Here is a 25278-nt window from a genome sequence, read left to right as displayed (position 1 = left end):
ACCACTTGAAAAGCACCGCGTTGGTCACCAATGGAATTTCGCTGTTGTGGCTTTTCATACCAAAATCATTGCAAATGTATGTGTGTGTATACATAAGCGCTCTTGTCACTCTACCATATACTCGTATACATATATGTTAGGGTGGATCAATAAAATAAGGTTTATTTTTCGCTTGGCTGTCTGAAAAATTAGTTTATAGACACCTCTAAAAAAGTCTCTCCAAATATGAGCTCTTAATTGTAACGGAAATGTCCTCCATCTTATAGTTTTCTATTTTTTTCTCATTATCAGATGGAAAAATTCGTATTTCGCTTCCAACTACATGAAAATGTATTTCAGTTTGGCTGTTTCAGTTTGGCTATTGTGGGCAGTAAATTTTCTACAAGACTATGAACTTTTCAATTCAAAACGATTTTCTTTTCATTGGGTTATAATGTTCAAAAGAAAAGCACAAATTTGCTTTCAAATTGTCAAACTTCAACCGTTAATATCTTTTAAACGGTTAGGTTTACAAAAATATCGTAGTAGAGCCTTTTTAAACGGGCGGAGGACCTTCCCGTTATAACTAAGAGCTCATACATAGCAGACTTTTTAAGAGGTGTCTATCAACCAAATTTTCAGAGTAGCAAGCTAACAAAAAGGTCCGTTTATTTTTTTTTTTTTACCCTCCCTAATATATATCTACATATATGAATATATATACCATATATCTACAAATTATTTTGGCATGTAAATGTACGCTTATGCAAGTATTATTATACATATATATGCCTATATATGTACCCTCATCAAAGTTCTCAATTGCTCACTCAGCAAATCTCTCACCATTCAACCATTTAGCCATCAAACTCGCTGATAATGCAAAGTTTCATTACGAAGCTTATTCAATAGCTTTTTTATTTTCTGTAATTATGCGATATTTCATAGTAAAATATTTTGTTTGGTATTTTTTGTCAAAGAGAAAGGCTGTCACAAGTACCAAAAAAAATTTATAAAAATCAATACTGTTCTGAAACTTAAAAAAAAAAAAATCGTACAACTGCTTGCCAAGCTTTGATACTCTCGGAATTATCCGAAAATAGTTTTCCCTGATCTCTAATGAACTAAGGTTGTCACTGATCCTAGCAGCCAAAATTATGCATAGTAACTAAATTAGCGCATTCCAATTCGTTAATGCCTCTATTTGAGTCTAGTAGCTGATAATATTCACTAACCATTTTTTAGTAGCTTTTTTGGCTTGAATTTCTGTAGTAAACGTTGTTTTTAATCGATCAATTATAGAAAAAAATTACAAATTTCTACGTCATTTTTATATATGGAAACACTTAGCTCACCTTCGTTGTGTAAGACATGGTGCACGTCCAGACTAAAAAAATCACTCCAGCATGGTATGTGTCACGGATATTGATCTTCTATACTTTACTTTTTATACGCTGATCAGAATATACATATTAGGTTTTCTACGACATATATTACACCCTGAAGAAAATATCGGAGATCATTTTAAGTATACTATATACATTATATAAATGCTTAGCCTGGCGAGCTGCGTCAATTTAGTCATTTCCATCTGCCTGCTCATTTGTCTGTATATACACGAATTTGTTCCTCAGTTCTTGAGATATCGATCTGAAATTTGCACACGTGTTTTCTCCCCAAGCAGCTACTCAGTTGTCGGAAGCGCCGACCTTTCACCACTACAGCATATGGCTGCCATATAAACTGAACGGTCTAAATTAAGTTCTTATCAGGAAAAGTTTTTTTTAGTTGAAAAGATAGTTTCACGAAAATGTGCACAGATTATTGTCCAAGACAAGGCTACAATAATGGAGCATATTTTTCAGATCGAACAAAATCAAGATAAATATCTTTTGTTATGGTCAAAGAAATGAAACTACGGAGGTTTCCTCTTGCTTATCCAAAATGTTTACCTTGTTTAGTAAATATTGCATGGTTGTTCTTCATTCAACTCTAAAATATATACTAAACCTTATAATACCTTCTCAGAGGTTTTTCGAAAAGACGGGAGGACCATGGCAATACTTGGATAAGTCAATATCTTAGTTAAAGTATGATATGTGCAACGATTTCTGTTCTCGATTGAAAATTTATTGCAAAATTTTTGCTTTGCTGTCAAACTAACATTTGCTTTCTTCTAACAGTACACTTAATAGTTAAAACAATATTTTTCTACTCTATAACAAGTAAATAAAATTATGTGACAACTATAGCGACCTCTAGACTATTTAGAACTGCTGATAGTTAGATAGATAGATATTAGTAGAAATCCTTGCTTGGTACTGGGTTCCAAAATAAGCTATCACAGAAGATCAACTTACGAGTATCTTCGTCTGCAAAACTAATTATTGTCAATAGTATCAAGACTTTTGGTATGTTTGGTATGCAAAAAATTTTAATTGTTTCTAGTACCACCAATATTAATGGCATTTTATAACGGTAGTGATATATACAGCCTTAAAATGTGTGCTCAGTTGAGTATATGAAATATAGCGAATATCATTTAAACTTCCAATCAAAGCCAATAAATCTTGTTGAATTCCTCTCAGATATAATATGCTTGCTAACAACTTTAGAAACTGTAAAACTATTTCAGCGGACTACTTACACACTTATATAATAATACACTGTATTACCAAAATGTTAGCGTTTAATCTGCTCTATTTATCGACACTTAGTACTAGTCAATTGCAATGTCGATTTGGTGACAAAATATTGTAGTTTCAACAAATGCATTTACACTGCAAACTTCCCAAAATGCATGAAAATTAATGAGAGTTTCGTGATTTGATAAAGTGAGATTGATTCATGTTGCCGACAAATAAACAAGCAAATAAACGAAGCGGCCAGCAAATAAAGTTCAGCGTCATCAATGTCACTCCACACACACAGCCATACACACACATGCATGCGCATGTTAATTTAGCAAATATGCACAGTTAACATGTAACTCAACTACTTTGCAACCAATTGAGGCAGCCTCTAAATATTTTCAATGAAATTCGCCAATCCACTAGATTGCCTCCCGCTCCGCTGCATTAACACATTGCACGCTGTAAAGCTACAACTTCAGCCGGTAAGCATCTATTGAGCTTTTGCCACTCGAAAGTGTATTTGCATTATACGCTAAATAAGTTTCATGAGTGCCACATCGAGTGGCACATAAAACATGACAGTTGCATTAATTTTGTGCTCGTTGAAACTGTTTTGATTACGACAACACAACAACGAATACACTTGTATACTATACATGTGGCAACATATGCGCTAGTGTTTGTTGTGCTGTGATTTAGCATGCCTGCATTGCTGCAACATAATGCTGCTGTTGCAAGTACTATACCTGCATGCTTGTTTGTCGCCTTTTGTGCTCTGTGTGGTATTTTGAAGTGATTTTTGTGTGCCTTTTATATTGCAATTAAACATTTCTTTTGAGATTTCGTTTTAAATAATTAAATTAGAGAAATGAATACTTAAATTATTTGAGAATTTTAGTAAACTTGACTCCTATAAATGACTTATTAAACAAAATTTATTAGTTATTAGTATGTCTCAATCGTTATATTAATTAAAAGCGCTTGATATTATGATCTGTGCGTGCTGCAGTATTGTTTGATAGATGAAAATTTATTGAAAGACGACAAAACGTAAGCTTCGCCTATACGAAGGCATTTCTTATAGCAAGCATAAGCATATAACTAAATCTGAAAACAACCAACTTTTTGCCGGCTATATGCTATAGTAGTGCGGTCTCAACAATTTGTTCGGAGATTTTAACGTTGTCTGGAATAATATTCCAAATTGGTTAGGACATCTTGTCAAATAATAAAAGTTTTCAATACAAACAGTTGATTTTGTTGGGTAATGGATGGCTAACAATACTGACCTGCAAGTAAAAAGCTTTGTAACGAAAGTAATCGGAATTTTGTTTTGCTCCCAGCGGCTACTGGTTATTCGCATACCACAAATAAAATGAAGAAGTTATCACTGAAAATGAGGCTTAGTTTTAGGTAAAACACAAATCGTACTACAAAAGTGGCATTAAAATATTAGAGCGGCGTTGGAATGAATGTATTGCTCTTAATGAAGATTATATTGATGAGTAAAACCAATTTTGAACAAAAAACCGTGTATTCTTTGTTAGGCGCGTTCATTTGCAGCCCATGTGTTATGCAGCTGTTATGGAAAAACCTTAAAGTTAGAAAGTATCTAAATTTAAATACTGTAGCTTTCAAAGCTGTTAAAGGTCTCTTGAGATCTTAGGCGATCACTGAAGTTTGTTTGTTAAAGCTCTTACTAACAATACAAAAATGATGAAAATGGCTCCACGAGCTTCTGAGACGAGCTCACACATCTGACTTCTGGTCTAACTCTTATCGGACACGATTTATACGACTTATACAACGTATAATGAAATATTTTTTCTAATTCTCATAATCGTTGCTGTATTTTGTATGTAAATTATTTTTGGTGTCGGTTATAGACCACTTCTTCACAGACCAACCTGATACATTGGTGTGTGGTTAAAAATTTTATCAAAAGATTGCAATGCCAGCTTTCCTTTACTAACTTTACCTTGCTTTTCTATCTTAAATTCCAGAATTCCATATACACGACTCTCGTAGCAATACTACATTTTGGCAGCTTGCAAAATGTGCCACTGAAATGTATCGTCGGTAAACATAGCAAATACAGTAGAACTTCTGGAGGAAGCACAGATTTGAACTATAAAAAAACAAAATAAAATAAATAAATAAAAAACAATTGTGCCTCTCTACACTGTCAGTCAGCCTTACTGGTAACTGGTACTGGAAATAACCATCTTAAATATTTCCAAGTATGGACCTGATGTGCAAACACTTTCCTTAACTTCTAAAATTCTTTAAGCAAGCATTATTTTCGAAATGAAAACCGTTTAAGGGCTTAACGCAGAAGACAGCCTTTTCAATTTTAAAGTTAACATAAAAATCACTGTAACCTCGATGAAAATAAATATCACAGGAGTGAGAAAATTGTAGGTAGAGATAGAGGTTTAGGTCTAGGTCAGTCCAAATTCGTCCCAAAGACTTCTCAACTCATTTGAAACAAACAACTCAAACAACTTTAGATTTAACTGAGAGAGGTCAAAGAATTGCACGAAAATCCGAAAAAGCCAAAAAATTTGTTTTAAAATTTCCTCAAATAACACAACAGCAACAACAAGCAGCCACGCAATCGACAGCGTAAATAAGCAGGTGGGCGTGACATGCCGGCAAAGCTTAGCTGACTAAAGGCAACAAATTTGTTAAGTGGCACACAAGCTCTGCGAGTAGGCGCACGTGAAATGTCGGTGCAGGAAACAACTCATGTAGAACTGGCAACAATATTTTTACATGTATTCAACAACACATGCAACATGCAACAGCACCTGTCAGCCAACCACATCACTGTAAATGAGGACGGTAAACGCTGCGGGTTGGAGCGTTAGGCTGTGGCAAGTGGTAAAATGAAGCGATGGTTTATGGTTTTAAAGAGTGCATGCTTATGTGGCAAGCAACAATTCACATATGTATGTGTATGTGTGAGCGCCTTTTTGAGGTTAACATAATTTAAATGAACGTTTTATATTCGACAATCTGCTGCAATGGCTAAAGTTGCTTGCTGTCTGCCAATGTTGCATGTGCGTTTTGTTGTTGTTATTGTTATTGTTGCTGCTCGGCAGCTCGTCATGTTGCCTACACATAATGTTGAGGTTATTTCGGTTACCTATGCTTTTTTCGCCTGTATGCACTATTATTATACATTTTGTTGTTGTTGTTGCCACTGTTTTATGGTTGCCATACAAAGTTCGATTTGCCGGCTCGTTCATTATCGCACACACACACACACAAGCACCGGCACAGTTGCTAAGCGTCCGCACAATGGACAGGTTAACTGGCAGGTGAACAGACAGACACATACAGGTAAACATACGCATACAGTCACATACACATGCACGTATCCACTGGTATCTATGTATATGTGTGTCTTTTTGTGTTTATGTAATGTTATAGCTTTTAATTTAGCTCGCGCAGTTGCTTGCACTGCATTCTATGTGCTTCATGCATCTTTTCACCCTTCACCTGCGCACCCCGCGCAACCACAACCCCGCACATTCCATACCACACTTGGCAAATGTTTGACTATTTATTGTTCTTGTTGTTTGCATATTTGTTCGCATATTTGACTAAGGTATGTTGTCAAGTCATGTTTGCCATGAAATACGACTAAACATATCCTGCGCAAATGGCTTAACCCGCTACATGACACACACCCTCAACCTCGCTCTACAAAAATTTATTCGCAAAGGTAGCAATTGCTGCAAGTTTGGTGCAAATGTATGGTCGTAGAAATATTTTCGACACATTTATGTGCGCTTGTTACAAGTTGTTATATTAATTTGGTAGGTTGTGGGTATGTGCTGCGTATAGTTGGGTAATGAGTAGCAGCTATGTACAATAGTTCTTTGTGATATGAGTGGGAGAGGTCATGAACCCTGACATATGGCTTACTAGAACTTAGAGACTGTAGTTATAGATAAGTATCCGTTTAACTTAAAGCTACTATTTAGTTTCGCTTGAATTTAATATACTTTTATTATCAATATTGCATCAGATCTTAAGACCGTTGATCCGGTCTTTAATGCTTAGTGAAACGAATCATCGAAAAGTTCATCAGTACGTGGAAGTAGTGTAGTCCGCATAAGTGGCCAAGCGTTGAAGATGAAAAACGAAATATAATATCTTGAAAACTGTACGGTCGAACATTTTCTTCCTTTTACTTTAGGCATCGTGATTTTATAAAAATGCAAGCCATTCATTATCTGAAATGACGACTTAATGGGGTTGTTAGCCCCTTTTTATGAAAGCTGCTGAAATCCACCTATGTAAACCGAGAAATTGTACTCAGCGACGTAAGACTGTATTATGTGGCTTTAACTGGAACATCCTGCCTGCTCAGAGAACTTTTGTTTGGGTTTTTTTTTTTTTTTTTTTTTTGTTTTTTGTTTTTTGTGTAAACTCCAGTTTCAACTTTATAGTAAAATAAGCAAACCAAAACCAAAGAGTTTTCATGTAGTAACTAACCGGTATTTAGTTGTATTGGACCAGAGAGTGTTATGGTGGAGATTTACTGCGAAAAATAACGCCAAAACTGATTCATAAGGCATTGAAAGAGAGTTTTACTACCCGACGGCTCGGGTGAGCGCAAGACCACCAAACTTAGTATGTGCCGACTGTTGATCCGTATTACACCAGTTTTTTTTTTTTTTAACTATTGGTTAGTGACGATCTGGTCGCTGTTATATATACAAGTACATACCAGCATGGGAAATCTTATCGATGACTTTCAACAAGCTCTCTGTGGATTCAGTTTCAGAGCTATGAAAGAAGCCTAGCAAACATTTCATACTCAAATATAAACAATCAGAAAAGTAGCAAATCTTCTTTGAGTTCTGTTGCGCGCACTTACTTGAAGAAGAAAAACTTTCGGTTTCAATATTATGCTGTGTAATGTGATACGTCAACAAATACGAAGCGAAAGAAAACAAACAAAGACGTAAAGCACCGAAAATGCAAGGACAAGCGGACACTTTGTATGCAAGCGCGGTTCACGCACGCAAGAAAACTCGCAGCCAGCGGAATGATAAGAAATTACGCAAAGAGGAAGGTGAAATGGGGGTGAGTATAAAAAAAACACGTGGCGGGGAATAAACAAAAACAATACGTAGTACAATGCTGTCGCATGTAAGGTCGAAGATGAAGAGACCAGTTCGTAAAATTGAAACGCTGACTGGCGGTGGTTTCAACTACGTATGTAAGTACATGAGCCCAGTACCACGTTGGCATATGAATGGACATTATGAAGTTTGCGTTCACTTTATTCAGTTATTACAACTAAGCTAAACACACACGCATAGAGTGAAGGAACCGGTCGGTCATGCAGACTACAACTTTGTTTGTTTTGCTTTCTTCGTACTTATGTGCGCTCTTGTCTTTGCTTAGGTAAAATGATAATGTTAAAGTTTTACAACTTAAGTCGTCAAAGTCAAATACACTCTGGGGAAATTACAAACGCATTCAGGGCAAAGAGGCACAAGGACAACACCAACCCAGCAGCAACCAGCAGCAACTCAGAGGAGCTGTGTGGTGAACTATTTTACGGGAGTGTGAGGCCTTGCTTCTATATGTGTGTGGTGTAAAGTCACTTTTGATGACTAACTACTACCATGCGCACTCATTGACTGCCAAGGCAGACGCACTTTTCTTCAAGGTTATAAATATGAATGGACTTGGAGTGGGAGTTGAATGTACACACACATATACAAGTGCATAGCTAACGAAAGTAACAAACGAGCGCTAGGTTGCAAGTTAATGATCGCTGTTGCAGAACCACTAACAAAACTCTTACAAGACGCTGGCTGGAATGAGCTTGTCCAGCCGCATGGCAATCGGCTGCCAGGTGTTTGCCGCATTAGCAGAGACTTTATATATGCTTGTTCGTGTGTACGCACATTGCTACCCAAGAAGTCGGTGGAGAAAGACTTCAAAGCTGTCTTTACGAGCGCGCGTCTGTCTGCTTGTCCATCACATTCACCTTTGGCCCAGCTTTGGCATCAAAAATCAACTTATCCTTATGTATTTATAATGCTTCGGGGTGGTATTAGTGTAATACATTCAACTAACAAACTCATAATCCAACCCATGCCCAACTCAGTGCACGGCTTAGCTCTCTTTTGCATCACTTATATTACATTTATTTAAGTGTTTTTGTTGTTGTTGTGAGAAAGCTGTAAAAGTGCTCGCATTAGCATAAATAAATTTTTATATGTGTCTGTAGGCACATACCCCCTCCACAAGCCGTTATTCTACTCTCACCATTAAATGCGGCAATAAAGGTGTAAATATCGCTAATATAATTTCCATGCTCCAATAAAAATCCCCGCCGCCTGAGTTTTGGCGGTCATAAAATTTAACACACAATTTAAAACGGTTTTCATAAAACCTAATAAAATTACTTTTATTTGCTTAATTTTGTTGTTGTTTTTGATAGTTGCAACAAAAGTGTCTTAACTGCGGAGGATGCGAAGCTTGCTATTAAAATTAAATTATTCCTGTCGTAAATTGTTATTAATATGTGTGTGTGCGTTGTGAGATAGTTGTTAAATAATATTGCGCCCTAACTAAAAGAATTCGCTTAACATCTGTAAATAAGTTGAAGTTTTCAAATTTATAACGTAAATTTTCATAAACCATTTGAGAATTGCAGGCAGATTATTGCAGCGAAGGCAATAGTCCAACAATTTTGATAATCTATTTCATTTAAATGTTTACAGTGAAAGGTTATGTGCTCTTCTTACGTCTTGCAACTTGATTTCGTTTTCTAACTGATTGGCCGAGAGCAAACTACACGATCGTCGATCGAAGTAAATTTAGCTCTTTCACTGGAAGTTTTTTAGACAATAGAGAAGTGAAAAGCCTCCATGAAACCTTATAATTCGATTATTATAACATAAAAGAGCAACTTCTGAGACGTAGATGAATTGGAAGCACCACTTTGATCGGCTAACGGCTGGGTAGATCGCATATGATCCTGAGTTCTATTAGAGACCTCTCACTAAATAATAGTATTTGCTAATATTTATGGTTTCTTTCTTTTTTTGTTTGCAACATGTTCTCTATTAAAATATATTATATATACTCGACTGAGTATCCATAAATAATATGAAAGTAGCTATGAAGGCTTAGGCTGAAGTTTTTAAAAACTTTAGGCAAAACTATACATGTTTTTGGTATTGGCATATAAATATATTCAAAAGTTGGCAATATACCTCACAAGACTCTTAACTCTCTTAATAATATGCAGTGCTTGGTACACCAAACAGATGCGAATAGAGCTTAAGCAGACGTGTCTAGTCAAACAGTCCAAACTTTCGTCTGTTTCGATCTTTCCGAGCGATTCTTGCTGTCTTTAGCCAATATAAAAATGAAGCTCTTAACATAAGTCGGCATTACCAAAATCATTGGTCTGGAATCCATGGACCAATCGTCAAAGCCATACAGTGTCTCATATAATTAGTATAATGTTTATCCGGCAAAGCATCGCTTTGCTTAGCATAGCCTCAGAGCTTTTAAAAATAGAAATTAATATCAACTAAATAACTATCTCTCCATGCCAATTCAAGACGGTACTCATAACTTGTCTTCAACCAAACTTGAAGAAGTTAAAGCTTACAGTTAAATTTTGTAAAATGAGAAACAATAACATCCCCTCTCTGCTCTTTGTCACTGTATGAAAATACAGTAATGTGGTAGTAAAATTAACAATAAAGTATCCGTCAATTGTTCACAAGCCCCGCAGCGACGATGCAAAATCAAAGTCACATTAACTTTTATTCAGCACAAAGCCCTACATTTCCCGTTAGACTCATGAAAACATCATTGAAAGTGTCGTGTTTGTTTGCGCCTCCTGCCTCATTTGTAATCACTTCATTGGCAGAGACTATTATTTCACAATATAAATATATATGTATACATAGATATCTAGTAGGCAGCAGCGCTAAAATTTCACAAATAACACCGTTATCTTGCACTTATCGGCATGCAATTAAAATGTTGCAAAATGACAACCAATTTCGCCTATGATCCCAACCAACTCAGCTAGCTGGCGGCGCAGACAGTTAACAGACGCACATAATTCGACAATTCGTTAGCATCGATTGGTGGCAACGCTATTGTCGGAGCAAAATTTACAATTTTCTGCATTTAAACTGTCAGCTGATAAGAAACGAATGCACTCGACGGCAGGCATGCGAAGCGAATGTCTCCAAGGCTTCGTTGACTGAGCCGCTCGCTATGAGTTTGGTGGGCCAGTGCTCCCACAGCGTCGGCGACTGTGGCCTACCGATATCAGTGCGTTGAACGTGACACACTACACTTACTGTCTTATCTGTGTATAAATATATGTGTATGCAGCGCAATATCGGTAGACTCTTGGTAGCAATTAAAAATCACATTAAATGTGGCAGACGCCCTCGAACGCTTATAGACACACAGACGCACACATACACACACATACAATCATATAAACGATATTTCTGTAATGCGTAATCGATTTGAGTGCTTGAATATCTAATGGCAGCTTAGCAGGCAGCGCGTAGTGTGGCAACTTCAATGTCAAGACACACTTCTACGCCATCACCTCGTAGCAAAAGTAAGAAACTTTGTAAGCAAAGAAAATTGTTGCTCTACCGCGGGCGCTTTTACCGCGTAAATAAAAAGTATTCGAAGCAAATACAACAAAAATAACAAATACATATTCTCTGTACACTGTATTGCACGAATAGTAGCGCGAGCATGGTTGGACATTATCTCCCACACTACCATCGCTGCTGGCACCCTCCACCAACGCTGCGCGTAATTGCGTGGGTTTGGCAGATAAGCGCGTGATTTTGGTGGAATTTAGCTGCCGCAGGCGCATAAAAAATATTTATTTAAATAACTGTGTTTATGTGTGTAAGTAGTGGTGTAGCGCGACTCACGTCTGGCAGGTGGAAATTTGTAGAGTTTTTACATTTTTGATTTAAATGAACGCGAATGCCATTGCGTGGGCGCACACGCGGTAATCATTCATCTAATGAAAATCGAAAAAAAAATTGGAAAGCGCAAAAACTCAAATATATATACTTCAGCGCTGACGTTTGAGGGTTGCACGACTTTTAGTGTCTTCGTTGAATTGGAAAAACGTGCGTAAGGCGTAATTACTTTTATTTCTCATCCTTAAGTCTGGTTTGGAATTGTGAGGTAGTTTTTTTTTTCAAGGTTTTTTTTTTCTTTTGACACACAATACTTCTGACACAATTACTTTTAATTTTCTGCGTTTAATTTGCTTAAAGAATAGCTAATATTTATTGATATTACAGATGTTGAATTTAAATTCATTAAAATTTTCTTTATTTGCCCAGTTTGTAGCCAGTAAGCCATTTTCTTCCAATTCTTATTTTATTTAATTTCTCTTTTAATGGTATTTTTCCCCGGTCTCCTCCTTTTGTACCTTTTATTTGATTTCTTTCCGCTTCCAGTTCTTTTGACTTATTTAACTACAGTATCTAACGATATATCCTATATTAAGCTTGCCACGATGTTGGTAGCACACAAAAGGAAATGTCAGAGACCCTATAACGATCGGAATAAATGGAAGACTTTTCCTTTTGACGAGATTTCTTATCAAAATTTAGCATATATTATTGTACAGAACAGCGGTGCAATCTCTGGTACAAATTTGGCTGCACCAAAGCCCTTCACAAATAAAAAATATTCCTATTGGGAACTTTATTTCGATCGGTTAATTTGTATGGCAGCTAAATCAGCGATCCGAATATTATGTACGAAGATTGTTGCGGTTATGGACTTTGCTAAATGTAAACAAACCCAAATTTAAATAAAGGTTTTTGACTTGACTAAATGTAAACGAAAGAGATCAAGTCCTTGTATGTATTGTACTTTTTATTTGACGAGATATATTCACGAAATTTGGTATGGATTATTATCCAAAGCAACACTACAATGTACAAATATAATATTCAGATCGAACTACTATAGCATATAGCTGCCATACAAACTGATCGATCAATATTAAGATAAAGACCTTTTTATACGCTTTCATCCTTTAAGGAATGTTACTGTGAATAGTGTTTTCTTCCTTTCTTTCTTGTTTTACTTGCTTGCCTTGTGTATACATATATTTCCTTACCAGAATATATGCAGTTCCACTTCTTTCATCTCTTTTTTTTCTTTTGATTTGACTCTCTAATGGTTCAGATTTAAATGTGCCCCAAAATAAAGAAAAATAATGAAAGAAAGAAGAATGTTTGCGACAGTTCCGTTACGTTACTATTCGCTGAGTGTGTTTGACTGAAAAGTATAGTAGTTAATGACGTCTTGTATGAAAGAAGAATAACTTTGTCTACATAAATGTACTATGAAAATTTGACAGTGCGCCTCGGCTATGACGTAGTAACTCATAAAAATCGAAATTTCTGTTACTGACTTACGAAGCTGCAGTATATATAGTATTTCGGTGTTAGATTTTGAAAAAACTGCTACTAAATGTCTAAGCGAATCAATATTAAACCTCAAGCTATGTAAAATATTTCATTATTTCTAAATTACATATCTTTTTAAAAACCTGTGTATCTCTAGTAAACTATTATATATGCAATCCTTCACATTTTCCATAAAAACATTTTTCAGAATTTTAATAATGACATTGTTTGCTTTAAAATTAAGGCTTTGACTAACCAATTCTTGTTTAGCGTTATCTCAGAAAACGAAGCTCATATCATCAAAGATGATGGAAAAAATTAGGAAAATTTTCAGAGTTCACTGAGAATCTTTAGTTTTCTACAAATCTTCTTCTTCAAAAGTCTCTAGTTTTCTAAAAAAAAAACGTTTCGCACTAAGCTTCACTTTCTAAAAATCAAAAGATTATCTATTCGTTTGTTTACCACACAGCAGTTGCATTCATTTTAATATCACCAAATAAAATAATATACCAAAAGGGAAAGAAACAGGATGTACGCAACAGTTGTCTGAACTGATGCCACCACTTGACTTACTTCGATAAGCCAACAAATATTCCAAATCAATTTTCTTAACCACGATAAAGTCAATGCGATGGGTGAGATCCCTAATAACTATAACAACCACGAAGTACTGTTGAGCTACCCCATCACTAACAGTAAACCACTCACTACCGACTGCTGCAACACTTGTGCGCCGCTCGCTGTCAATCACCTTACAATTATTACCGCAACAAAAAATAAGCCCACCACCAGGGGCTTATCAGCGGCACGGATCATTCGAAGTGCTCGCACACCCATCGACTGTCAATCGTTGTCAATCAGCGTGTGATGTGCGAAAATATATGGAGCAATTGCAACGCTGATTGCGGATAAATGGATTTCGGCGAGCGTTGTTGACCGAAATTGTGGCTGAGTGAACTTTTGTTCTAGCTAATCAAGCGATTCGGCGGCAGTCAGCCGAACTGACAGCACAATAGCCGAAGAATTAATAAAATACTGCAATTTCCGCTGAAAAGGCAGTGACGTTTAGAGAAGAGTAGATACAAGAAAAGTTATTGGAAATATTATATTACACGGAAAAAAATAAGTCTTATACGATTTCCCGTTATACTGGCTGAGTTGCGCTCATTACATCAATTTTTAAATTTTTTGTGAACACATTTCTTACCTAAATTTACCCATAGAGGTTTATTTATCAAGGCATCAATCAATAACAGTATCAGTCAGTTTCCTCATTCCTCTTCACAAGTCCTTCTTGACACTGGATGAGCTCAAGCTTATCGCTTCTACATCACACACGCGTGTCAGCCCACCGCCATACGCAACTGACATGTCTAAGCTGTCAATTTGACAGTGTTGCGCTGCGAGATACAGGAAATTTCCACAATTCGCCTGCCCGATTTGCCATGGCCGGAAGGAAGTCAAGTCGTGGCAGTTGAGATTTTAATCATAAACGCAACTCGTGCGCCTACCACTCAACCTCTTCCCCTCGTGCCAATTTCAATATTTGATTTTTTCTCAACACAGTATTAGCATCAGATTTCATCAAATAAAGCGCGCTAAGCAGATTGTGCAGATTTACAAAATCGTCGATGTTTTTAGCATAACATTGAAACTATGCTTGGGTAAAAAAGTCTCACATTGCTCGCATTTCCCCTTATTAGCTGAAAAGGGTAGGAAATCATATGCTTAGGGATTTGAATGGTGATCTAAATCGAAAAAATTGCAATGCACACGTGTATTTACTTTCATAATTGGCATTGCATGCGAATAGACTGTGATCCGATTAGTTTTTCGTAATAAATCAGAATATTGTTTTCGAAAACTTTTACATAAAACCTTGGAAATTTGAAACTAAGCGGATAGATAAGATGTGTTGTTGTAGGAAGTTTTCTGTAAAGGTTTCTTGAAATAGCGCTGGAAATAGAATAAAATAGCTGTGAAAGCTTTTTAATGTAAAGCTAGAAGAACTTTAAGCTTGAATTTGTTTAAATGTATGATTTTTTTGTGAGCTTCGATTTTTTGTTATTATTTATTCAAATCTCGATTTTTTATTTAGGGTAATAATATGGCAACATTAATTAATTAACAATGATAGTGATATAGAATATGATTTATGAATTATTAATAATGAGTTATGAAATATGAATTCTGAAATAAGAATTTTGAGTTTTGAAATATCATTTAAGATTCATGATGACTTATGATTTATGATTCATGATTCATGATTTATGATTCATGAATAATAAAAAATGAATATTGAAATATGAATTGTGAATTATGATTCATGATTTATGATTAATGATAAATGAAAAATAAATATTGGAATATGAATAACGAATTATGAGTTATAATTTATGAATTATGAATTTTGAATTATGAATTACGAATAAAAAATTATGAATTAGGAATTATGAGCTACTACTTTTGAATTATGATTCATGATTTATTATTTATGACTTATGATTTATAATTCTTGATTTAAGGTTTATTACTTATGTTTTATGATTAATGATTCACAATTTATGGTTTAAGATTTATGATTAAGGTTTAATGATTTATGACTTATGACTTATGATTTATAATTCACGATTTAAGGTTTATTACTTATGATTTATGATTAATTATACACGAGTCATGGTTTAAGATTGGTTTAAGATTCATGGATTAAGGAATAAGGATTTATGATTTATGACTTTTGATTTATTATTTATGAATTATAAGTTCTGATTTATGACTTTTCTTTTGTGATTTATGATTGTTTATTTGTGATTAAAGTTTAACTTTTTATAATCAATGATTTAAGTAATTGCTTTAAAGTTGGTTTTATTAACCTCAAGAGGTTCTTTTAGTAATAATTTTGCGATTTAAGGCCTTATATTGAAACGAAGTATACTTTATGGTTTAATTATGTATTAAAATTAAATTTGTGCATTAATTTTCAATAAATTATTTAGTGAAACATTTTCAATCAAAGCACTTTAAAAGAAAACCCACAATTAGTGATTTATGGCAAACAATTATTAAAAAAGGCGATTAATTGTGAATGGCCTCTAAATTAAAAAAATTGTTTTTGATGCTTATTTTGCTGATTTATCTACCCAAGCATTTATAATTTCAGCATCAATCCAATTTATGATTTAATCTCTTTTTGCATTTCATGTACGCCGCTTGTGATTGCCATTCTCTTTGCTCACAAAATTCTATATGTTTCATGCTCAAAAAATACACAAAAAAGTATATAATCACAACACACATGACCGTCATATCCGCTTAAAGCCAACCCCTGCGATGGTGACTCCATATTGCAATCGCCTTGCGCTACTTTCGCTTGTCGCCTTCAAGGAAATCACATTAAGATCGACGCAGATTTGTGACTTCATTCATTTTCCGTTTGTCGCCCTTGCCGCCAGGAGCTCATAATTCAAAAATTCGATCGAAAAATTATTTATTATGTTCGCACACATACACACACAGAAATGTGAGTAGCTTGGCTCCGCGCATAACAACCCCGTCAACTGGCAATGCCACTTTCTTCCACCTTGACTTTGCACGCATATTGCCAATATTTATTTTGTATATTGCATATGCAAACGTGTCGTGTCACAGTAGTTGTACGCACTGATTTACTATCATCGTTATTGTTGTTATTGTTGGCAATTTATTGAAATTACCCTTATAGCTGATGAATTCTTGTGCCGCCTGACGTCGGTGTCAACTCGAGAAAGGGTGTCAATTGCTTGTAAATAATTTTCTGTTGTTATTGTTGCTATCCTCGTTCGTTTTAACTGTATAAAGCAGACGCCTTGCGTTGTTTTACTATTTTTCGCAGAGTGTTTTTCAGAAGTTATATTTGTGCGTTTGTGTTAGTGCACTTGTATATGTGTGACTCTATACAATTATTGTGTGCGTGTGCTTATGTCGCTATTTGACTGTCAAGTCAACATGTTGCAACAGTCGTTTGCCGTCACTCATTCGAGTCAATTGCTGTGCCAAATGTTGGCGTTTGAGTTTTGCGCCTGAAAGTGTGCTACTTTTTTTACCTTGCTTCGCTTATTATTCCTACTTTTTCAATCAACACAGCGTCACATTGCTGATTGTATATATTTGTTTTTTTTTTCTTGTTTTGTGACTTATAAATAAATATGAAATTCAATGCGATATCCTTTACCACCCCCCTGCGCCGAAGTGCCATAGCTTGCATGTACACAGCCATAAACAGTTATTCATACTTTGTAATCCAAAAAGTGTGTCGCTTCATATTTATGGATTCTTATTGCTACTTTTGCAGCGCTTAGTGTGCCTTCCTTCTCACCAATTGTCTGCCTTCACGGCAAGTGTTTTGCATCAAGTGTCAGTTTGTTGCTTTAGCCGCTCTCTTATCCACTATTTATTAAAATGTCCATGCCAACACTTTTTTCGGTCTTTTATTCGCATTTTGTTAACGTTTTGTTGCTTTTTTCTATCGTCTCTCTTATTTTCCATTCATTTGTGGTGGCTTGTTCGCAATAATTCCACCTTAAGCGCTTGGAAAGTTTTTCCCTTGGCTTATCGATATTTATGAATACAAATTAGTTAGTCATTTGGCTAAAAGCACAACAAAAGTTATGAATAGCTTAGCAAAATGACTCAATTCGTTTATTTTAATGAGGTGATTGATCAATAAAAGAAAGTTTTTTGGATTGACTGATATAGAAAAGTTTTATAGAAAAAGTAAGAATTTCAACCGGGTTCGAATAAATTCCAGTCGAGAGGTTAAACTTTCGACCATCTTTTGCAGCAATAGGGGTGTATGTCAGCAATAACGCGCCGAATATGCTCTTCCAAGACGTCAATCGTCTGGAATTTAACTGCATAGACAACAGCAACTTGTTAAAGTTTTTTTTTTAATTTTTTGCAGTCCGGGTCATTTTTGATCAGATGGTATTTTCAACTTTAATGGCATTTTTTAATTAGCTATATATTCGTGACTGAAATTTTATAGTTCTCATATACAATAGTTTATAAGAATCACACATATAATTAATACCATTAGCAAACCCCCCCAAAAAAATTATACGAGCATATTAATTAACGTAATTCTTATTTAAATTTCACCTGAATAAAATTTAATTAAGCGACATTTGTTTATGGCAAGTGAATGATGCAAAACGTCCGACAAACAAACAGGTCGACAGACGAACAGACAGAGCGCCAGCCAGTGAAGCACAGCCTGCGAGACAAAGGCGACATAAGGCACAACACGAGTGATAATGAGAATGGCAACAATTACAACAATGATCGGCGACAGCAATAGCAACATCATCAATAATAACAATAATAAAATTAATGCAATCAAAATATTTCACAATTCAATATAAAATCGTCGAAATGCAGCGAGGCCTTGCGCGAGAACGGCATGCAACGCGTGGCACTGATGTGAATATTTGCATATGTTTGTGTGTAAATTTACATGTACATACATATACAGTAACCTATATGTATTTATGCATATTATAGCATAAATTGTTATTGTTGTTGTTGCCGGCAATTGCAATTCGTTTAAATTAATGATGTTTGTCCCAGCGCTATTAAATCTAGAAATATGTCGAGTCGGTTTTTTTCTTTGCCCGCAATGCAATGCGCACTTTAACACGTGTTGTTTTTTGTTTTGTTTTTGTTTTTGTTGCTACTGGTGCTTTTGTTGTGCGGCTGACGGTCAATACAGTCAATATAGTCAATCCGCGCTTCAAGTGGATTACTGTAATTGTTAATGATTGCTTTGACACACACCCAAGCTTATACTCGTATAACGCTTATGCAAATACATGCACATATATTGTACATACATATGTGTGTAAATACTTTATTTACACACACATACCTACATATGTATTTGCTTTCCATTTAATGTTCGGCCTTAATGGTTTTTCGTAAATTGTAAATTTATTTCGAAGCGTCGATTTAACTCATTTTAAAGCGCCAACCCTTTATCCACCCATACACACACATGCATGCATGTATACACCTACGTAAGTGTGTGCGTGTTAGCTGATACTGCAGTGTAGTAAATCGATTTGCCATCGCTCAACGCAACTTTACGGTTTACTGCGGTCAATTGCACGTCAGCAAGAGAGAATGAGCGGCGCAGCGGTGTGTGCTGCGTGTCGCGGAGAGATGAGAGGTGAATGCGGTCGCATTAAAGCTATTAAAGTTACACCGACTATTTATGTAGGATTTAAAGAGTTAATTGCAAGTGAATGTGTGAAAATTGTTGAGAAATGGATTTGAACTTTAATTGAGAATTATATAACTGCCGATGCGTTTAAATGCAATAAATATTTGACTCGCTGTTAAGTAGAGATTAAGCTGGTAAATTTATAGTTTGTCGCAGACTAAATGAGATTTCCTCGCATAGTTTCAGGCGTTGAAGGGTGGAGAAAATTAAAAATCTGAAGTATATTTCGTGCTTTAACTATTTAAAATCATATATGGTCTGCATATTTCATAGATTGTATATACCTAGTCTTTGGTAGCTTACAAATAAGCATGTTATTAGTTTTAAACTTTTACAAGAACATAAGAAGTCACGTAAAGGCTTCAGTATCACATATAAACGATAGTAATGTTAACAAACTAAATTATTGCTTTAGAGAAAACTTAAAAACTTTAGACATACTCTTTTCCATTTTCATAAACCAGTCGAGAATTCTAGGCAACTACTTATACTCTAAGTGAAATTTTGAAAAATAGTTTGAGTCGTAAAATTAGTGTGCTCTTTTGTTCAAAATTTTAACGTTTACTTAAGAAAAGCATCTACATTAGAATCATTCAGAATATTACTTAACTGAAGATGTAACATTTTTCTATCTTTCTCACAATTAGTGAATTCCAATCGAAAGGAACTGCTTGGCGACCAAGACTGAATCAAGCCAATTTTTGATACCCTATTCAGATGTGAAACATATTCCAGCGCGGGCATTCTGCATCGACCAGAACAAGCGTTAGTCGGAAGGGGCAAGGTCTGGGCTATAAAACACATCCAATATAATGATAACAATAATCTTTTTCTTAATGTTAATCATCAAAAATTCATCCTTGAGAATAAAAGTAAAAGGAACGCAACAAAGCTTAAATATACAGACTCTTCTATATGCTTTCATTTACCAAAGATGCTGCATATGGACAGCTCTGGCTCAACAAACACTTCATTTAACTTTTCATCATTAACCAAATAATATACAACAACTGTTGGCTTCAGAACTACACTTTCTACCTCTACATGAAGCAACAGTCTGCAATTTGCGGACACTCAATCAGCTACCGTCGAAGTAAATAATAAATAATCCACGATAACTAATTTAATCTTCAATTAAACTTGTGGAAAATGAGACACCACTAGCACCCAATCACAAGCGGCACAGCCAAGCACAGAACCGCAAAAATCGAGGTACCCCACCTGCGCTCCGCGTCGCAAGTGGTTCTATGGTAGCGGTGAAGATAAATGGTGATTCAGTGAACTGATTGTGTGGATTAAATTGCCATATTGGAAAAATTGGCAAGAGCTGTTGGCAAAAGCTGCCAATGCGTGGCAACGTGTCAAAATATTGTATTGAACTCCACTAACGACAAATGAAAGCGAGCAGGAGATGAACCGTTATGCAGCGGAAGAGAATGCTGTGATAAAGAGTGCGGATGAACGGAATCAAAACTTATTTTTGATAAGCGCTATTATAATTGGATTTGGCAAAGTGGGGAGCAGCGCCAGCATGCCGGAAGTAATACACCATTAACAGGTATTAAAATTGAGTGGAAGTGGAAGGAAATAAAATTGCGAAAAAGCAAAGTAAACTGCAAAGCTGTGTTATGGGGTAAAGGTGAGATTGAGGGAAACAAGAAAATAAGAGCTAAGTTGGTAAAGAAAGTGTTGCCGAAACTAAGAGTACGAAAGATTTTAAGAACAAACGATACAAATGAAAGTGTTTTAAGGAGACACTGTGTTGTACGACTACTTATCCAAGTAGCTAGCTTTATGTGTAAGTAAGCGTGTGCTAGACAATGATTAATATACTCCAGAGTATTTGTAGAAATTGGAAAACAACTAGTGGCCCAAACGTACGGTTAACCACAGAAGACGCAAGAGGTTTAATGAGAATATCAGCAAATGTTTTTGCTAAAAGTAAGGAGCATATTGTGTAAATAGAAGTTGTATGCGTGAGATAAAAGATAACTTTATTATATGTGGCAAGTAAGTTGAAGTTTAAAACGCTGAAACTTAAAAGACTGATATTTTAGAAGCATTGTAAGGGTTTAAAGAGAGCATTGGATGTTTAAACAATTCAATTTTTCATCACAAAACCAACATACCAACATATTCAAAAATTTTCTTCTCCCTTACTGCACTTCTAAGGAGATTTTATGTATGAAATTTTTATTTAATTCAGTAAAATGAAATGCTTAGTAAAAGGTGAACTCATTGTATGCTAAGCTATACTTTTTTTTAAAAAACCATAAAATTTTCAAGACATTTAGTAAGCTTAAAGCTCTAGTAAAGCTGCTTAGTATATTCGCCAGATAAGCAAATAGTAAGTAAAAGCAAACAACAGAAAATAAATTTCAAGCAAACAAAAAAACGAAAACTTATTAATTAATCTACGAAGAAAAACTCGATAAAGCTTGTTCTAAAATGCTATACACAGCACAACAGAAATATCTATAATAATAACTCAACAACTCGTCGTTTCCTCACCCTTTAATATTTGAACATAAAGAGTATTTATTGAAGAAACCCAGCCCACTAATAGCGCCTTATGGAATCTACCAGCTATACCGGTATAAAACCGGGATGAAGTGAGCGTTAAGATACAAATGTGTTGGTAAGGAATTTGTTGTGAATGAGCCTTAATTTTCTTTCTGTTTGGTTCTTGGTGCTTTACACAGTCTATGATAGACTAAAAATTTCAGCATAATATAGAAATAAAACACGAAAGCTCCAAAAGCTCAGCGAAGCTCAGTATGGTGCAAAATATACGACACTAAAGAGCACATTGTGAAAAGGTAATTTGCCTGCAAAAATGCATCGGCCTTCTACCTAAGCGTTCTTCTATATAGTAGATATAGAACATTATTAAATAAAATTTGATATTTTCTATATTTGCTGTAAAATTTAAGTCAAAGTTTAAACTAAAAAAATTACACTTTTGCTTAAATTCTCAAAGTAAACTATTTTAAAAGCATACACCAAGGCGATCCCGCATACCTAATATTTCTCTTACAATTTGATATTGAATTTAAATTGTTGAAATGGTTTTAAAGATACTATCATTCGAATCATAAAGAACGGGGTATAGTGATTCTCAAAGTAATTGTTTTTGGTATAAAGCTTAAGCGCAAGGTTAGCTACGCTAACTGGCAGAAAAAATGATTATAAGAAAGAATTAAGTTAGAAGTTTATCAAGTCACTACCGGATTGTTGAAACCTATGGCAGTGCAATTAACTTTCAAAAGCTCTGATAGATGGCGCATTTATCTCCACTCATTTATTAACTTATTTTTCACTTTTCGACTACATATTACCAAAAAAAATACCTTGAACCACAATTAAAAGCAAGGCAATTTCAAATTATATGCGTCAACTGCTTAAGTAAGCATTTGTCAATCACATACTCAACAACCCTTAAGCCAATAAGCCAACGCAACAACCCTTTGTACGAGCGGGTAACCACCCACCGAAAAAAGTGTCAAAGTTCATTATAAAAAGCACCAACAACACTCCATACCAACACGCATAAATAACAACCAACACAAGCGCCTTGCAACACACACGTACAAGCGCTATTTGCATACCACTCCATCGTAAGCGCCAAGAAAGCGCGCTTGGGTGCTGGGACAATTATTTGCAACCATAATTAAACGAAGACAAACACTATAACCGCCACAATAAACTTCACACTCATTGACAAATATTGCGATTGCGGTTGTACGAGCTGTCAAATGTAAGCGTCTAACATTTATTACAACTGCAACGCTTCAGGAGGCACGCAGGAATACGCACAAATGTTGGTGGAAGCGCTGCAAAGGCAGGCGCCGAAGAGGAAGATGGCGCAGATAGCAACGAAAGAAGAGCAAGAAGGAGCGGAATGCATCCGATGAAGGTGTATGGGTAAACAACTTTTCAGAAACCGCCGCGGGTTGCGTACAACAATAAGTTTTCCAAGCGGCAATTATGCGTACATGTGTTTGTGTGTGTTGGGTTTCGTAGGCACAGCGGCAAAGCAAATAGAAATTTCGAATTGAAATTACGCAGTCGGCGTGTAACTAGAATTGCTTGAGCGGTTGATAGAAAGTTCACTTACGAAGTAGCTTGGAATTTATGGGCTACACACCACTAATTCGCAAGAGCTCGCAACACACACACATACACATAAATATATATTTATATAGACAAATGGAAACATGTGTGCGCACGTTTAACAAATTGAAAAACAACAAACAAATAAATTAAAATTTCCAAGCGACACAAAAGCAAAAACCCAAAAAAGCAACAACAACAACGCTTAATAATCACTGCACAGCTACATGTGTTTTTTCTGCTAAGCAAGGGCAATAAAACCTTTTTTGTTATTTCATCATTAACTTTCAAAAAAGCACACACCAGCACACGCACACAGACGCACACACTCATAGTCACTCACTAACCCGTCTCCATGCAAATGCATCTAATTAAACATGTGACATGTAGCAAGTTCGTGCTCGCTGATTTTCGCCGTGCAACCCTGTTTTAACATTTATCGTAACACGCACACACACACGCATACAAACACACACTATCGCCAACGGGCTCCACATGGCCAAACGGACGGACCACCGTAGCGGATTTGTTAGCGGCAACGGAAGTGGCGGTAATGGCCGCGTGACTGAGTGGTGTCACAGTGGGACATCAATTTGGATTGCTTCGCAGGCGCTTCGTTGACATCGTCGCATTGTGCCGCCACATGCAAATTAATGATTGTAATGACTCTTCACGTTAAATGCACTCATTTATTTTCGTGTCGAAATCAGCATGTTAGACGAAATAAAGCGATAAAGTTCGGCTTCGTGCCAGCTAAGGCCGAAATGGTGAAAAAACCAAGCAAAGTGTAGCAATACAGCGCACAGAAAAAGTAGCGATAAAAAAGTGCAACAAAAGCAACTACAAATTTTTTAAGTAATTTCGAAATAAATACTAAACTGTATTCAGCACTGACTGCTGCAACAATTAATCTTTCTTACGGCGCGTGGATAAAGTGGTTGGTACAGCTCTTTAATTTGGCGAGCACTTTTAAGCGTGTTTCGTTTAATGATTCACTTTGCTTTTTTCTTCAAGAAGGGAAGCTTTGAAGAGGGGTCTCTCTTTTGAAATGACAGTTCGATTAGAAAAAAAATTATTATGTGTTCACGTTGATGAGTCCAGGAGTACTTTCGAAAAAATTATGAGACAAGAGATTCGATTGAGAGAACTACAACTTAAGATTAACAGTTGTAAGATTATCACAATCACTTCATCCATATATATGCTTATAAAGCTGTTAAATAAGAACACAGTAGTCAAATTCATGTCGCAGATACTGATAAAAGAGTATTTTACACTCTTGAAAAAGCTTGTCCGTTTAGGATTTAATAGTTCTCGAGAAAGTTTAATCCTTTCGAGAAACGCGTACTCTACTGATGGAGAAATAATACCAAGCAAGCTAGTGACCAACATTACTTAATTCTTAACACTTACTTATTTAGAATAGTTATTATCATTTTTAGGTGCTATAGTTTTGAACGCCGGCCTGCTGCACGCGTGAACTTTAGGCATCTCGGTATCCTTGGTATATTTTTCATATCTTTCGCCAGCTCTTCGATCCAACTTAATCTAAATCTTCTTCTTGCTTTAGTGTTGAGCGTTTCAAGCAAAAAAGATTATCTTATGGAAGAAGGCTATTATATAAACACAATTTTGAGGTCTTAGTTATGAATGCAATCCCAATACGGATTCCTAAATCCGATCTGAGAGGATTCAACTTTAAATTGTTATAAAGAGGTCCTCTATAACTCCCAAAAATATATTAAATATCTTATAAAATAATACCTGATATCTCTCTTTTAAACAACTGGTCGAAAGACTGTTAATCAGTTGAGAAAGATTTAATGTATCGTAC

The 25278-nt window shown here is 35.6% G+C and overlaps 1 protein-coding gene across 1 annotated transcript in view; it reads right to left on the bottom strand.

Moving 5' to 3' along the window:
• Positions 1-25278, bottom strand: part of LOC106626311 (forkhead box protein O) — a 141375-nt gene that overhangs the window by 53137 nt on the left and 62960 nt on the right. The window lies entirely within an intron of this gene.

Source organism: Bactrocera oleae, chromosome 6, assembly GCF_042242935.1.
Source record: "Bactrocera oleae isolate idBacOlea1 chromosome 6, idBacOlea1, whole genome shotgun sequence".
In the NCBI taxonomy this organism is placed as follows: domain Eukaryota; kingdom Metazoa; phylum Arthropoda; class Insecta; order Diptera; family Tephritidae; genus Bactrocera; species Bactrocera oleae.
Note: the sequence above shows the minus strand (reverse complement) of the source record. Positions and strands in the feature narration are given on the sequence as shown.